At 47.4% G+C, this 14,527-nt stretch overlaps 1 protein-coding gene and 1 non-coding gene across 14 annotated transcripts in view; both read left to right on the plus strand.

Moving 5' to 3' along the window:
* Positions 1 to 14,527, plus strand: part of MAP4 (microtubule associated protein 4) — a 205,236-nt gene that overhangs the window by 73,767 nt on the left and 116,942 nt on the right. The gene's annotated exons all lie outside the window — the stretch shown is intronic.
* Positions 8,737 to 8,810, plus strand: TRNAI-AAU (transfer RNA isoleucine (anticodon AAU)). Its single transcript has one exon. It is a non-coding gene; the product is annotated as a tRNA-Ile (tRNA).

The following is a 14,527-nucleotide window of genomic DNA, read 5'->3' on the forward strand; positions in this document are numbered from 1 at the left end:
GGACTGTGTGTGTGTTGAGTTGTGACATTGCTGTAGCGACACTCTTCCAATCTGTTGTCTTATGTGGCCTTCAGGAATGATTCCCGGCACGTTGTCTTGCGAGCTGGTGGTGGGAAGGACCAGGTTTCTTAGCTGCAAACATCCAGGTTCATCAGGCAGCTCCAGAACACAAGATGATCAAATGTCCTGGGAATCTGAAAATGCTGGGCATTGCTTGTGTTTCTGGGTCCCTTGAAAGTGCTGCTGCCTCGGTTTCCTTTGTGCACGTGAAGCAGTGGGTGGTGGTTGGGTGCGTGTGAAGACTGGGTGCTGACTGTTCCAGCACAAGACCCATTGAAATCAGTAACCGGGTGCTACATATTCGGTCAGGTCTGGTTTTTTTATTTCTTATTTTTGCTTGACATGGATAGCTCAGTTGGCCAGAACAATGGCGCTGATAATGCCAAGCTTGCAGGTTTGATCCCCGTACGGGACAGCTGCATATTCCTGCTATTCCAGGGGGTTGCACTAGATGATCCTCAGCATACTTTCCAATTCTACGATTCTGTGAAGAGTGCTGGTCTTCCCATCCTAGCAAGGTCCTGTTAGCTGCATAGGTCCCTTGCAAACCCAGGCTCCCTTCAAAGGCAAACTTTTCTGCTCAAGGTCGCAGGGTCTGCAGCCTTAATGCATAGACAGAGCCATACCCAAACGCATCGACTCCCCGCAGTATTTTTAGGAATCTTTCCCTGCCCTGCCCTGTGACATGACCAGAGAGAGGCTCCCAACTTCCTGCTGCATGTTTCGTACTGTTGACTGGCTGCTTCCTTTCCGCACAACAAGCATGACTCTCTCTCTTTCTCTCTCTCTGTCTCTCTCTTGCAAAAGAGAACTTCCCTGCTTGTCTCCAGTCTGGCTGCTCTCAGTAGTATGTTGCTTGATGTGCAGTTTACTGCATTAATGTTCATGTTTACTAATGACTTAATGCTTTTATGCCCCCTCCCCCATATTTTCCTTCTCCCCCATCACGTTCCTCCCCCCCCCTTTTCTATCTTTCTTTTTCCTTCCTAGAAGCCTAGACCCCGGGCGCTGCTACCAACAGGAGACCAGTGCGTGCTTTTCTTCCCGTCATTTACACTTCTTTTTAAAAAAAATTACAAAAATGCCGCCACCAAAACACCCTCCGCATTTTGCAGAGCTCTTCCTTTACCTACCTGGAGTTCTATGGGGCTGAAGAAACAACGCGGGGTGTAGATCGGCTGCTGTCTTGCCCCTTGCCAGCACCACCCTGCTCCTCCTCCTCCTCCTCCTCCTCCTCTTCTTCTTCCTCCTCCCCTCCTCCTCCTCCCTATCTCTGCTCAGCAGCGCTCATTGAGACCTTCCTTTGTTGTAAGCGCAGGTGGTGCGTGGCAGCTGTTGAAAGGGCACTTTATTAACTTTGATTTTCTCTTTTTATGATTTCACATTCTTTAAATTTAATCATCAGTTCTTTTTCCTTTTGCCACCCATGTCTGCATTTATTTTATTTTCCTCTTACAACCAGCAGGGCTTGCCTTCCAGAGCTCATCACAGTGTTGCAGGGCTTGGGGTCTTTAGCGTAGATTGACAGCCACATTTCTTTGCCTTTCACTTGCTCCACCTCCTTCACCCCCCTCCTCCCAAGTTCCCTGGTGCCTTTCCATATAAGGAACTTGATTTTATTGTTTGGTGCCCCCCCCAAAAAAACCTTCCTTTGAATTGAAATCAGCAGGGTTCCCCCCTCCCCCTTCTTTTAAAATGACTTTGAACAGGAATTACGCCCAAAAAATTTGCATTGGATGAGACCTTTAAAAAGCACAGAAGAAACAAACATTGCTAAATAATTTTTTCAAGAGTGGAGCTGTCGCGCGTCTACTCTTGGAGCAGAGTAACCTTGATCGCGTTCTGCTGTTCACATCAAACTCGGAGCCGGCAGACGGGTTCTGCTTTCATGAAAGTTTAATGCATGTTGAAGTCTTACCTTTGTGCTAAGACTTTGCTGGGATGCAAATTCTTGTTTGCCTTCCCTGTCAGAAAACCAAGGTAGGAATAGACTGACAGGAGGGGAGGGGACGATGGAGCGAGCGCCACAGAGCCAGACATCAGACATGTCAAAACCGCTAATGAAATAATTATCTGACAAGGCCGCAGCCAGAGTGGGAAGGAGCTGTTGTCTCTTTGAACTCCTCCTGATCTGTCTGTAGGTTTAGCTTGTCACTTGCAATCTCCCTGGCTGTCCCCTCTCGGATATAAATTGGCCCCTGTGCATGGAGAGAGCGGTAACAAAATTCATATCAAGGCCTAAATTTGGGCTCCCTTTATGCCTCCAGGCTAGCAGACGGATAAAACTTTCCTTAAGCATAGCTGACTTATGTTCTTGCTGCCTTATCTGCTACTTAAAAATTGATGTCTACATTCCTGAGCACTGTTGAGCCCAGCTGTGATGCCCCTGCATGTATTTGGATCCTGAAGAATACCCAGGCCCCAAACCGACTTGTGTCTTTATTAGAGATGCATGAAATAGAGTAAGCATGGAAACGGAGTGAGCATGACAGAGACTCTGTTTGAAATACAGAGCATATTGCCAACACCCAACTCACAAATAACCGTATGCAGACGGCCAGAAAGGTTCAGAGTTTCTGTGCAAGAGGTGCATGACTTTGGTAGACAACATTTTGAGAGCTCTGGGAAAGGAGGATAGTGGCTACTCTCATTAGAAGAGCGAGTGACTTTGCCCAAGGCTTCCAGTTGTAGCTAAGATGGTGTTTCAAGATGGGGCGAATTCCAGCCTGCACCTCTGGCCGATTGAGAGTCTTTCTCTTGGCTGGGCTGCCAACGTTGCCCTTGACCCAACAGGTTTTATTTGTGTGTGTACAGATATACGCGGCCCATGCAAATCCAGCTTTCTGTTCTCACAGTGGCAAGCCAGTTGCCTAGTGGGGAAGTCTGCAAGTAGTAGCAGCAGCACCTCCCATGTGCAATTCCCAGTTGGTTGCACTCAACCCCATATGGTTCTCTGTTCATTGTCATGCCTTATAGGAGCATTCCCTTCATTGCTTTAGTGGCTTTTGCTGGGCCAGTTGTCTTAGAAGAGTGCAATAGGGATGTCTGCCTGGGTATAGCCCACTGGGATAGGCTAGTTGTGCGACTGATGATGATGGGCCAGCCAAGCAAGGCTCATCCCTTCACTGGTGGCCCAGTGCAGCCCACCCCACATTCCCCCTTCATGTCGTTCCAATTTAACATCCTTGCACTGCTAATTGAAGTCCCCAGAAGATCTCCAACCACCCGTCCCTCGTGCAGCACAGCTTAGGACCTGGTGTGATCCCTGCATGCTCTGGGCATGCATCCCAAAGAGGCTTGCCTTTGAACTTTTCCAAGAGAATATCCCACAAAGAGGGGAAGCATGTTGGAATGAAGGGGCCTTTCATCCTCCTTGCTTAGTTTGTTTAAGGAAACGGGAGTGTGTTGCTTTGACCTGACATTCACTCGCAGCCTCATTAGTTGGAAGCTAGCTATTCCACGGTGCCAGCTTGTTCTGAGCATCCAAACGCTCGCTGCTCTTTGTTAGCCTTGCCTTAGGGAGTGTCTGCGTGCTGAGGCCCCTTGCAATAGCGTGTCTCCCCTTACCTGCAAGATGGTCTCTCCCATAGAACTCCATGGGGTCCCACTGGGTCATCCAGCCTGTCCTCATGGTATACCTGTAGCGTCCTCTGTAGATTGGGGTGGGAGAATCTGGCCTCTGTATTCAGGAGGTGCTAAAAGCTGAATTAATGTAGCTCTTTTGGTTCTGTGGCTTTGCTAGAGGAGGTGGCATTTGGGAGCCAGGAAACAGGCAGGGATCACGCCCAGGAAGCAGCAGCGATCACTTCCCAGAGAGGCCTCTCTCATCTTCACTCATTTCACTCTCCCAAGTGGTTAATAATGATGAATCTGTCCTAAGGATTTTGGCCCCTAAAGTGAAAATCTGGCTTTCTGGCTGACGAGCAGAGAAGTCTTGCAGGCACTTACAAAACTCTTGGATACTGTGACTTGATTTTCCCCTTGGCAAAAAGAAACATTTCCAGCAAAGTGTGAAAGAAAATGCACTTGGAGCAAATGGAACTCGAGGTGAAAATGGAGACTTGGGGCTGCAAGACGACACTTGCCGCTCCAGTTGAGTGGCTCTCTGGGCCTCCTTTTGGGAGCTGCTGACTGGAGGAGGCCCATTAGAGTAGTTCAAGGGTTAGGCCCATGCAAGCTTTCTCCTTGCAGGAACGATGTGCCTGGACTCATAATAAGGGAACGTCTGCAACTTAAGCCCCTACAAATACTTTTAAAGATCTTCCAAATAAACCATAAGCATTTGTCTTTTTTAGCCAATGATGTGTTGGCCTAACAAACACGTTTTGCCAAAGCAGGCAGTCCAGGTTTTTCGCCAAAGCAGGACTGGCACCTGTCGTGGCCAACCAGCCACCACGAGGCTAAGGGTAACTGGGGCAACCATTCCTGCAAACATCAAACAGCTAGACTGGTGACTCCATCACAAGCCATTCTACTCACTTCTTAACTGGACCAAAGAGAAAGTCCTTGAGTTTCTTCTTTCTCCATGATTCCACCTACCATCCTTCCTTTCTTTTTGTGCTTGTTTTATATTCAGTTTCTGTGCTTCATATTTCAGTTTCTCTCTCTTCTTTTAAGTTCGCCAAATTTGCTCGGGTAAAGCCGATACTTCGGCATAGATTGCAGTGCATGAGTTTCACCACTGGTGGGTGGTTGGGTGATTCCGCTGAGGAACAAAGATATTTATGTGCTTCTGTTGTAGTAATGTCACACATATGTTGGACTGAGAAAATCTGAATGCTTGAGCCTGGGCTTTTTAATTCCTCTGCCTTTCTGCATATGTTCCGGTAATTAATAGAACACGCCCAAGTGCACTTCTCAAATCTCCAGGCCTGTTTCTTTATTTTAAAAACAGGCCCTTGTGATTTGTTGCTCGGTTGCCTGCAATAATTATAGAAAGCTTCTAGAAATATTTCCTAAGTCAACTCATGTCTTTAAAGTCTTGTATGCAATCCTGTGTACTGATCCTATACCTCTTTGCTGAATAAACTACTAATAAAGCTTGTGTGCTAACCTCACACCTGTCTCTCTCGCTTGGTGGAAATGTTCTTGTCATGGATTAAAAAAACCTTCTAGTAGTTTCAAATTCTTCCAGATTTCTCTTGATTGTAATTCTTGGGCAAATCTTGGGTTTAAATGTGTTCCTACACTTTGTTGGTAGTATTGGATAGATAATTAAGCTAGGCTGGTATTCTTAAGTGTGATAAGTGGGTGGTCTTCTGACTGATGTTTAGACCACAGTCAAAATCAGTCTGTGTGGGCACAGCTCCCATCACCAGCAAACATCCAGGCCTTCTGCATCCACCCTGGCATTCGACACAACAAATTTGCATCACTGTCTCAGGCAAGAAGACACTTTGCATATATTTGAGTCTCCCTAACTTAGTTGTGGAACAGCTGGAGGAGGAACAGGCGGTGATTGTGCCATGGTCCGTGAGTTGCAGAACTTGAGGGAAGGCGTAAGCTGTGGTGCCAACATAGTCCTGGATTTAACCCTTAACCAGTTTAAACTTGAGGTGCAAAAACTCAGACATGGGATCAAACCTAACTCTACCTGCTTCTAAATGAATAGCAGGCTCGCTTTGAGAAAAAGCAGGCAGCAAACTACAGTCCCCAGAATTCTTAGGGGGAAGTCATGTGCTGCAAAATGGCATGGATGTCCCTTAGATCAGTTTCACGCCACCCAGCACCACCTAAGGCATCTGCCTCCAGTTCGAGGCAGCAATGCTTCTGAATACCCAGTCGCTGGAAACCACAGGAGGGATGAGGGCTCTTGTAGTCAGATCCTGCTTGCTGGTTTCTCACAGGCATTTGGTTGCCTGCTGCAAGGAGAGTATCCTGGAGTAGATGGACCCATTGCCTGGTCCAGCACAGCAAGCTGTTCTTATTTTGTCTTGGGGCTCTGTTCCGTGACTCAGTGCAATCTGAAAAACTGGCTGAGGTTGGCAGGTGAAAGTTCTGGGTCCTTCTGCCCAAAGCAAATACAGTGGTACCTCTGGTTAAGAACTTAGCTCGTTCTGGAGGTCCATTCTTAAGCTGAAACTGTTCTTAACCTGAGAAACCACTTTAGCTAATGGGGCCTCCTGCTGCCGCCGTGCAATTTCTGTCCTCATCCTGAAGCAAAGTTCTTAACCCGAGGTACTATTTCTGGATTAGCGGAGTCTGTAACCTGAAGCGTCTGTAACCCGAGGTACCACTGTAGGACTATTTGCTCTTCAGTCTCCGAGCCAGTGGCTGACTCCTTGCCTGACCTATCTCAGGTGCAGCTGAGAGAACCAAAAAGGTGGGCAGAGCCCTGTGAACACCACTCTGAGCTCTTAGGAGGGGAGGATGAGATTAATAGGTGCAAATGTTTCTTTGGCATCTTGAAAGGCTTCAGAGGCCAAGTGTTGGGCTCACAAACCAAGCAAGGAGAGAGAGTTGCCTCAGATTAAGCAGCTAGAGAAATCTTGCCACAGTTCCAAAGCAGGTAGTTTGTCATGATAACACCAAAGAGGAGGCACATCTGCCAGCGTGAATGGAGGGAAGGGGACCAGGAGCAGGCAGGCTTTCATCTCCTCCACGTGAGCAGCGGGGAGCCTCCGTTCAGCTGCCACTTAATAGGAGGCTGGTTCCTGGTTTGTGGCAGGGATGTATCAGTGTTGTTTTAAATTAGCATCCTTGCTTTGCTTCAGCTTCGCTGCATCTTCCAGTGTGAACGTCACTCTCCTTTATAGCAGCAGTTTGGTGGTGGTGTTTTTTAATGGGTTTGCGAAATTGTATGCAATTGTAGATCAGCCTTCAGCAACCTGATGCCCTCCAGAGGTTTTTGGGGGTACAGCTCCCATCAGTCCCAGTCAGCCATAGGAGTTGTAGCCCAAAACATCTGGAGAGTTCTGGGTTAATGGAGGCCATGCTAGATTGATTCAGTCAGGTTGAGAACCAAGGTCCTGGTCCAATTTGTTCAACTGTGCCTTCTGTGGGAGATTTAGCTTGCAAGCCCACTTCTAAACCCGTACTCAGCACCATGTTTATCTCTGAACATGTTCAAATCAGTCCAGTAATTCAGAATGCTTAATGAGAAGGTACCAGTTAACCTTTCCCTAGAGTGCAACTTTGGGCATGGACACACCCTACAGTTCCCCACCCATAGGGGAGAGTTGACTGTCCTTAGCTCTCAACATCCCAGGATCAGTAATCATCTTCAGCAGTGCCGAAGGGAATGGTAATGGCCATATCCTGTGCAATCCATAGTTCCCTTCAGAGCCTCATTGATATGTGCATGACCCAAGGCTTGTCCGCAAGATTCTGCTGTAGTTGAAACTTCCTGTACTTCATGGGCATCAGGTCCAGCCTTTTGAGGCCTCAGACAGAACACCCACTAGGCGTTATTGCACACTATTTAACATGAGATTTGTCTATGTAGAAATACATAGAAAACTGCCTTATATTGAATCAGAAGGGGAAGATGGGGCTTGTCCACCTGGGAAGGGAGCCCATCTAGAAGAAGGAAAACACTGGTCCTAAACCTCCGCTGCCTTTGTGGATATCTTTGGGAGAAGAAAAGGCTCAGGAGTAAATCCTACACAGATCTGGAGTGGAGGTTGGATGACGCCTTGTTTGCCTCTTTCCAGCAACTCCTGCAGCCAAGCTGGTGCCCAACATGTTGCTCTGCCAAGCAGCAGGGAGGCCAAGAGGGGGGTCTTGTTGTTTAGGCAGCCCAGCACATCCAGACACACTGCCCAGGCTTGTGCTCCGGGGAGGTCACATCAGTGATGTTAACAGCGGTTTGACTTCATCCCTGAAGGTGCACTCCATTGTCTATCGAGACAGTCAGGTGGCAACAACAACAATTTCCCTAGAGTGCATTGTCTTTCTGCTTGCCTGTTAATGAGATTGGCAGGTTCAGATCCTATGCTTTGGAAGGGACCCATGGGTCATCTAGCCCAACCCCCTGCAATGCAGGAATCTCAGCTAAAGCATCCATGACAGATGACCATCCAGCCTCTGCTTAAAAACCTCCAAGGAAGGAGAGTCCACAACCTCCTGAGGCAGACCACTCCACTGTCAAAACAGCTCTCACTGTCAGAAAGTTCTTCCTGATGTTAAGTTGGAATCTCCTTTCTTGTAACTTGAAGCCATTGGTTTGAATCTTACCCTCTAAAACAAGTTTGCTCCATCTTCCATGTGACAGCCCTTGAGATATTTGAAGATGGCTGTCATTCTAGTTAATCCCAGAGTATGGTCTGAAATGCATGAGGCCATCGCCCTTGCTGAAGCTAAGCAGACCAGGGTATGGGCAGTGCCTGGCAGTTTGGGGATGTCTTGAACACAGTCGAGCTCCATGATAGAAGAAAAGCAGAATACAAATGCAAGGAAATAAGAAAATGCTATTTCAGGTAAGTTTGTAAGCAGTACATCTGTGCCTCCTCTTCAGCAGTGCTGAGGGGAGGATTCCCCTGATATAAAGGTGGTTTGAAACAGATGCAGAGGGCTTCCCTGTTAATTCACTTTGCAGTCACAGGATTCCTTAGGTCCAGAAGTGGACAGATAAAGAGGGATGGGCCTGAGGCTCCTCATCCCTTTCTTGAAGGCGAGGCTCTCTTGCCAGGCTCTGCCCCACTTGTGCACTTTGGAGACGATGACTCTCTGAGTTGTGCCTGTATAGCTCAGTTGGTTAGAGCGTGGTGCCAATGACGCCAAGGTTGCAGGTTCAATTCCTGTATGGGACAGCTGCTTATCTCTGCATTACAAGGAGTTAGACTAGAAGATCCCCAGGGTCCCTCCCAACTCTACAATTCTATGAACTGGAGGGTGGATCGCAGGGAGCGGATGAACTTGTGCAGAGTAGCTGAGAAGAATGGAGTTGGATCCCATGTGGCTCTGGCTGCCTAGTCGTTTTTAATATTTATTATATGTATGCATTGCTACATATACAGCACACATTCAGTCTGTGCTCAGGTGTCTCCTGATGGTGGGAGATCTCTTTGCTGAACTGTGGTCTGACACACTGTGGTTGAGCTCTTGATTGGGAGCTAACGTCTGACAGATTGTCACCCATGTCCTGGGCACAGAAGAAAGCACAACACCGTTTCTCCATTGGGGATACGAATGCTGTGGGTTAACCAGTAGAAGGTTCCTTGAACCAGCTGAGGCATCCAGCCAATCGACCAGAAGAGCGCATAATAACCGCATTAATCCACACTTCCAAAGATCTGGGTGTAGACAATCAATGGGCAGGGTTTTTTTTGCCCAGTAACCACAATGCCTTTGGTGAGGCTTGCTAACAAAATGAATTTCTGGGTTCCAGCCTGTGGCACAGATCAAAATGAGACTTGTCAGCCAGCCAGCCTTCTGGGTGGCCTAATGCTCATCTGTTGACCTTAAAATAATTAATTTCTTATATGAATGGGTCTCAAACAATTTCTTAGCTACTAGCTTACTGGTACGTCACTACAGTAATTATTTGTTTATCTTACCCTCTTCTCCACCTCCGGGCACTTGTGGGATGCCACGACAGAGTACCATGCTGTCTCCAATTCTATTTAATACCCATACCAGCGGTTCCCAGTTAGCTAAGTACTGTGCACCCCCTGTTTTTGCAAAAGCCAAGCCATAAACTCCTACTTTTGAAAATTTTGATACTTCTATTGTTGTTATGTTAATGGTCCCACAGACCCCCTGAGAAGTGATTCAGGGGTGAAAATAAGCTAATGACAGAGCCTTGTGACACCCTATACTAGCCTTCCCCAACCTGGTGCCCTCTAACTGTTCTTAACTACAACTCCCATCAGCCCCAACCAGCACAGTTGTTGGAAAAAGCTAGTACAAGGTGACTGACTACTAGAACTGGAAAGTAAGCAAATGTGAGAGGCAGGAGAGTGGTGGAGAGGGACGAGAATTCCTGGGTCTTGCTTTTGAACTTTTAGCTTTGAGGCGTTAGACTGATTGTAGAGGAGAAAAGAGAAGGAGGCAAACCTTGGCAACTTCTGTTGAATTTCAGGATTTTAGAAGGTAGGAATTCCTTCTGATTAGAAGATTGATGGTGGTGGATGTGGTGTGTGTTTTTTTTTGGGGGGGGGGAGATTTGTGTATCTACAAGATGTTGATGGACTCTATTTCAGCCAGCCTGGGCAAATTGCAGGTCAGCAACATCTAGAAGTTCCCCAACCCTAAACTAGAAGCTGGTAGGATCCTTGTGCTTTGAGTTTAGACCTAGACAGTCTCTAAAAACCTAATTCAAGATGGTTACTTTAACCTAACTTGCCTGTTCTTTTGCCTTGCTGTTATGTTGCAGAGATCTTTCTAAACTTTCCAAGGAGGCCGTTTCAAGAAACAGATTTTTTCCAATCTGACGACGTGTGTATTACACACGAAAGCTCATACCTTGAAAGCTTATATTTAGTTGATCTTAAAGGTGCCACTGAAAGGGGACACGGGTGGCGCTGTGGGTTAAACCACAGAGCCTAGGGCTTGCTGATCAGAAGGTCAGCGGTTCGAATCCCCGCGACGGGGTGAGCTCCCGTTGCTCGGTCCCTGCTCCTGCCCACCCAGCAGTTCAAAAGCACGTCAAAGTGCAAGTAGATAAATAGGTACTGCTCCGGCAGGAAGGTAAACGGCGTTTCTGTGCGCTGCTCTGGTTCGCCAGAAGTGGCTTAGTCATGCTGGCCACATGACCCAGAAGCTGTACGCCAGTTCCCTCGGCCAATAAAGCGAGATGACTCTGCAACCCCAGAGTCGGCCACAACTGGACCTAATGGTCAGGGGTCCCTTTAACTTTACCTTTAAAGGTGCCACTGGAATTATTAAAAAATATTTTTTCATCTTTCATCTTTTTATTTATTATGACCATTATAGATCAACACAGCTATCTACATGAACCTTTCCAATCTGTTCTCCCTGCCACCCTCAGAATAGTGGGGTTGCGATCTGCCCAGCGTGCTATAAACTGAGTTTCAGGTGATTGTTGCTCCCATGTTAATTCCATCCCACTTTTGCTTTTAGCAAGGAATGCCGAGTCATTGTTTCAGGAAGGGGTTACTGCTTTAACCTTGGACCGCTTCAGTGCTTCTGTCTGTTCTTCTCAGAAATAATACAGTGACATGTCTCCTCAGAGGTTGGGGAGGGAGGGAGGACAGAGAGAGAGAGAGAAAGGGAGAGGAAAGAGCAGCAGAGACAGAAACCGCTGCCTTTGCATATGTGCTGGCTCTTTGCATCCAGTCATTTGAATATAACCCTCTGCAAAAACTCACCCACTGCCCCTTCGGAGCCACAGCTCATCTCGGGGGGGCAGGGACCATTCTCCTTCACGGACAGTTGAAGCTGCAGGCAGATGCACAATTAGAACGGAGTTAGCGAGCCGGCAAGAAAAGTGACATGAGAATATTTGGGAGCCGAATACATCATGACCCTTTCGGGAAGAGAAGTGGTCTGGAAGGGCACTTCGCTTTGGCCAGGAAACTTCCCCAGCTTTTGCATAAGCAAAGGCAAACTCTTCTTATCTGTACTTTCCCCCAAGTTCCCCCCTCCCTTCCCCTGTTTCGCTCCTGTCCTCTTACAAACGAGTCCCTTGTGCACTTCCGGGTTGTTGTTGTTTTTAAGGAAATAAAACTTTGGTTTATGATCCATGAGTTTTCTTGTGAAGAAGCGGAGAGGGCTATTGATGACTGTCAGTCATGGTGGCTGTGCTCTGCCTCCACAGTTAAAAGGTAAAGGGACCCCTGACCATTTGGTACAGTCGTGGCCAACTCTGGGGTTTGCTGCGCTCATCTCGCTTTACTGGCCGAGGGAGCCGGCGTACAGCTTCTGGGTCATGCAGGCAGCATGACTAAGCCGCTTCTGGCGAAACAGAGCAGCGCACGGAAACGCCGTTTACCTTCCCGCCGGAGCGGTACCTGTTTATCTACTTTCACTTCATGCTTTCGAACTGCTAGGTTGGCAGGAGCAGGGACCGCGCAACGGGAGCTCACCCCATTGCAGGGATTCGAACCGCTGACCTTCTGATCGGCAAGTCCTAGGCTCTGTGGTTTAACCCACAGCACCACCCGTGTCCCTCCCCCCTCCACAGTTGGGAGGCAGCAAATGCTTCTGAATAACAGTTGCTGGAAACCATAGGATTATAGAATCATAGAATTGTACAGTTGGAAAGGACCCCAGGGGTCATCTATTCCAACCCCCTGCAATGCAGGAATCTCAGAAGGGAAGAGTGATCTTTTGCTTGGATTCCTCTTTGCCAGTTTCCCACAGGTATCTGGTTCTGCCGCTGTGAAAACAGGATGCTGGACTAGATGGGCCCATTGGCCTGACTAGCAGGCTATTATCATAAAAGTTAAAAAATATCCTCCTCTGAAATGAAATGGAATATGCAGACAGCTGTTCAGGAGGATGTAGAAGTTTGCTTAGGGGCAGTTTGCTGCAAGAGAGCATTTTACACAGCCTGCCTGAGAGTCGTACGTAACAACGAAGGCAGAGAAGACTTGCCTGGAATTGCAGAAGAATTCTTCTTAAGAAATGGTGTGCAGGTGCAGTTTGGAGGATTTTGTTTTTGGAATTGGCCTCTGGAGGATGAAGGCTGAATGATGCTTGCTGCAGGACCAGCACTCTGCATGTGATTTACCCTGGAATGCCTGCTCAACCTGTACATGCTATTGGGACACCGTATTTTTCTGCTCTTGTTCCCCTCCAAAGGCTCCTGAGCCTGTAAACACTTCCAGGAGCTTCCTAGTATTCTTCCTAAACAGCAATAATAATAATAATAATAATAATAATAATAATAATAATAATAATAATAATTTATTTATACCCCGCCCTCCCCAGCCAAGGCCGGGCTCAGAGCGGCTTACAAGCAATAATAAAAACAAGATGAATGATTACAACTTAAAAACAAAAATAAAATACAACATTAAAATAATGGAACATTAAAATATTAAAATGTAGCCTCATCGCAGGAGGAGAAGGAAAAGAAAAAAGAAAGAGAGGGAGGGAGGGAATCAAATTGGCTCCAAGCCAAAGGCCAGGCGGAACAACTCTGTCTTACAGGCCCTGCGGAAAGAAATCAGATCCTGCAGGGCCCTGGTCTCATGAGGCAGAGCGTTCCACCAGGCCGGAGCCAGAGATGAAAAGGCCCTGGCTCTGGTTGAAGCCAATCTAACTTCCTTAGGGCCTGGGACCACTAGGGTGTTGTTATTTATGGACCTTGAGGCTCTCCGTGGGGCATACCAGGAGAGGCGGTCCCGTAGGTAGGAGGGTCCTAGGCCGTGAAGGGCTTTAAAGGTCAAAAGCAGCACCTTAAATCTGACCCTGTACTCCACCGGGAACCAGTGCAGCTTGAAAAGCACTGGGTGAATATGCTCCCATGGCAGAGACCCCGTGAGGAGCCTTGCTGCAGCATTCTGCACCCGCTGGAGTTTCTGGGACAGCTTCAAGGGCAGCCCCGCGTAGAGCGAATTACAGTAAATAAAACCCCTAGCACATTTGCAAAGCTAAGCAGCGTTGGGTATGGTGTCAAATTGGATGGGGAACCACATGTTGAGATTCCTGCCTTGCAGGGGGTTGGACTAGATGACTCCCGAGGTCCCTTCCCATGCAACAGTTCTTTGCTGCTAGGGGCTGCTGCACTGCAGCACATATTTGGAGATGCCTTCAAAGTCCACCATGGCCACTGTGTCACAGCAGTGTAGCAAGGCGGTGTTGAAATGTTCCTGTGCAACATGGAGAAGTCTCTCTGTCTCCCAAGGGGGTGGGTGAGGCGGTCCAAGCACTGCTTCTCTGAGTATTTGGAAGAGTATTTACAACAAAATAAATTACCAAGAATTGAAAAAGAAGAAGTTGAGGCCCTAAATTCTAATATAGAAACAGATGAAATAGCACAAGTGATAAAGAAAATGAAGAGTGGCAAATCACCAGCTCTAGATGGATTCACATTAATATACTATAAGAACCTGGAAGAAGTAGCCCTTGAGCATCTTCACATTGGCTTATCATTGGAACTGGGTGCCTATGAGGGTGGTTGATGGTTCGGGGCTTCGCTCATAAGCTGAAAGGAAAGGCACACGATCCCCCACGGAGGTGTGGGAGAATAGAGGGGGTAGCCCAGAATCTGGAATAAAAGGGTAATGGAGGGGAGATGTGGATGCCTGCTTGGGGGTGGAGAGCCTTTGTTTTCTCGTTCTACACTTGATCCATTTTTCAAACAGAAAATGCAAAAAAATTGGGGAACGCTTAGAAAATATTTCATCGGGTTTTATTTTATTTTATTGGAATTAAGGAGATGGGGTTTTTTCCATTCAAAATGTGCAATATGAGGACTTTAATGTTAGGCTATTGCAGCACCCGAGTGTGATAATTCCTGTCCATATACTTTAACATATGCAAATACTCAAATTCAGGGGGCATTTCTGCATCTATAGAGTGCCACAAGCTTCACCAGAATGGCAACACTTGTGTTTTT

This window comes from Podarcis raffonei, chromosome 12 (assembly GCF_027172205.1).
Source record: "Podarcis raffonei isolate rPodRaf1 chromosome 12, rPodRaf1.pri, whole genome shotgun sequence".
Lineage (NCBI taxonomy): Eukaryota > Metazoa > Chordata > Lepidosauria > Squamata > Lacertidae > Podarcis > Podarcis raffonei.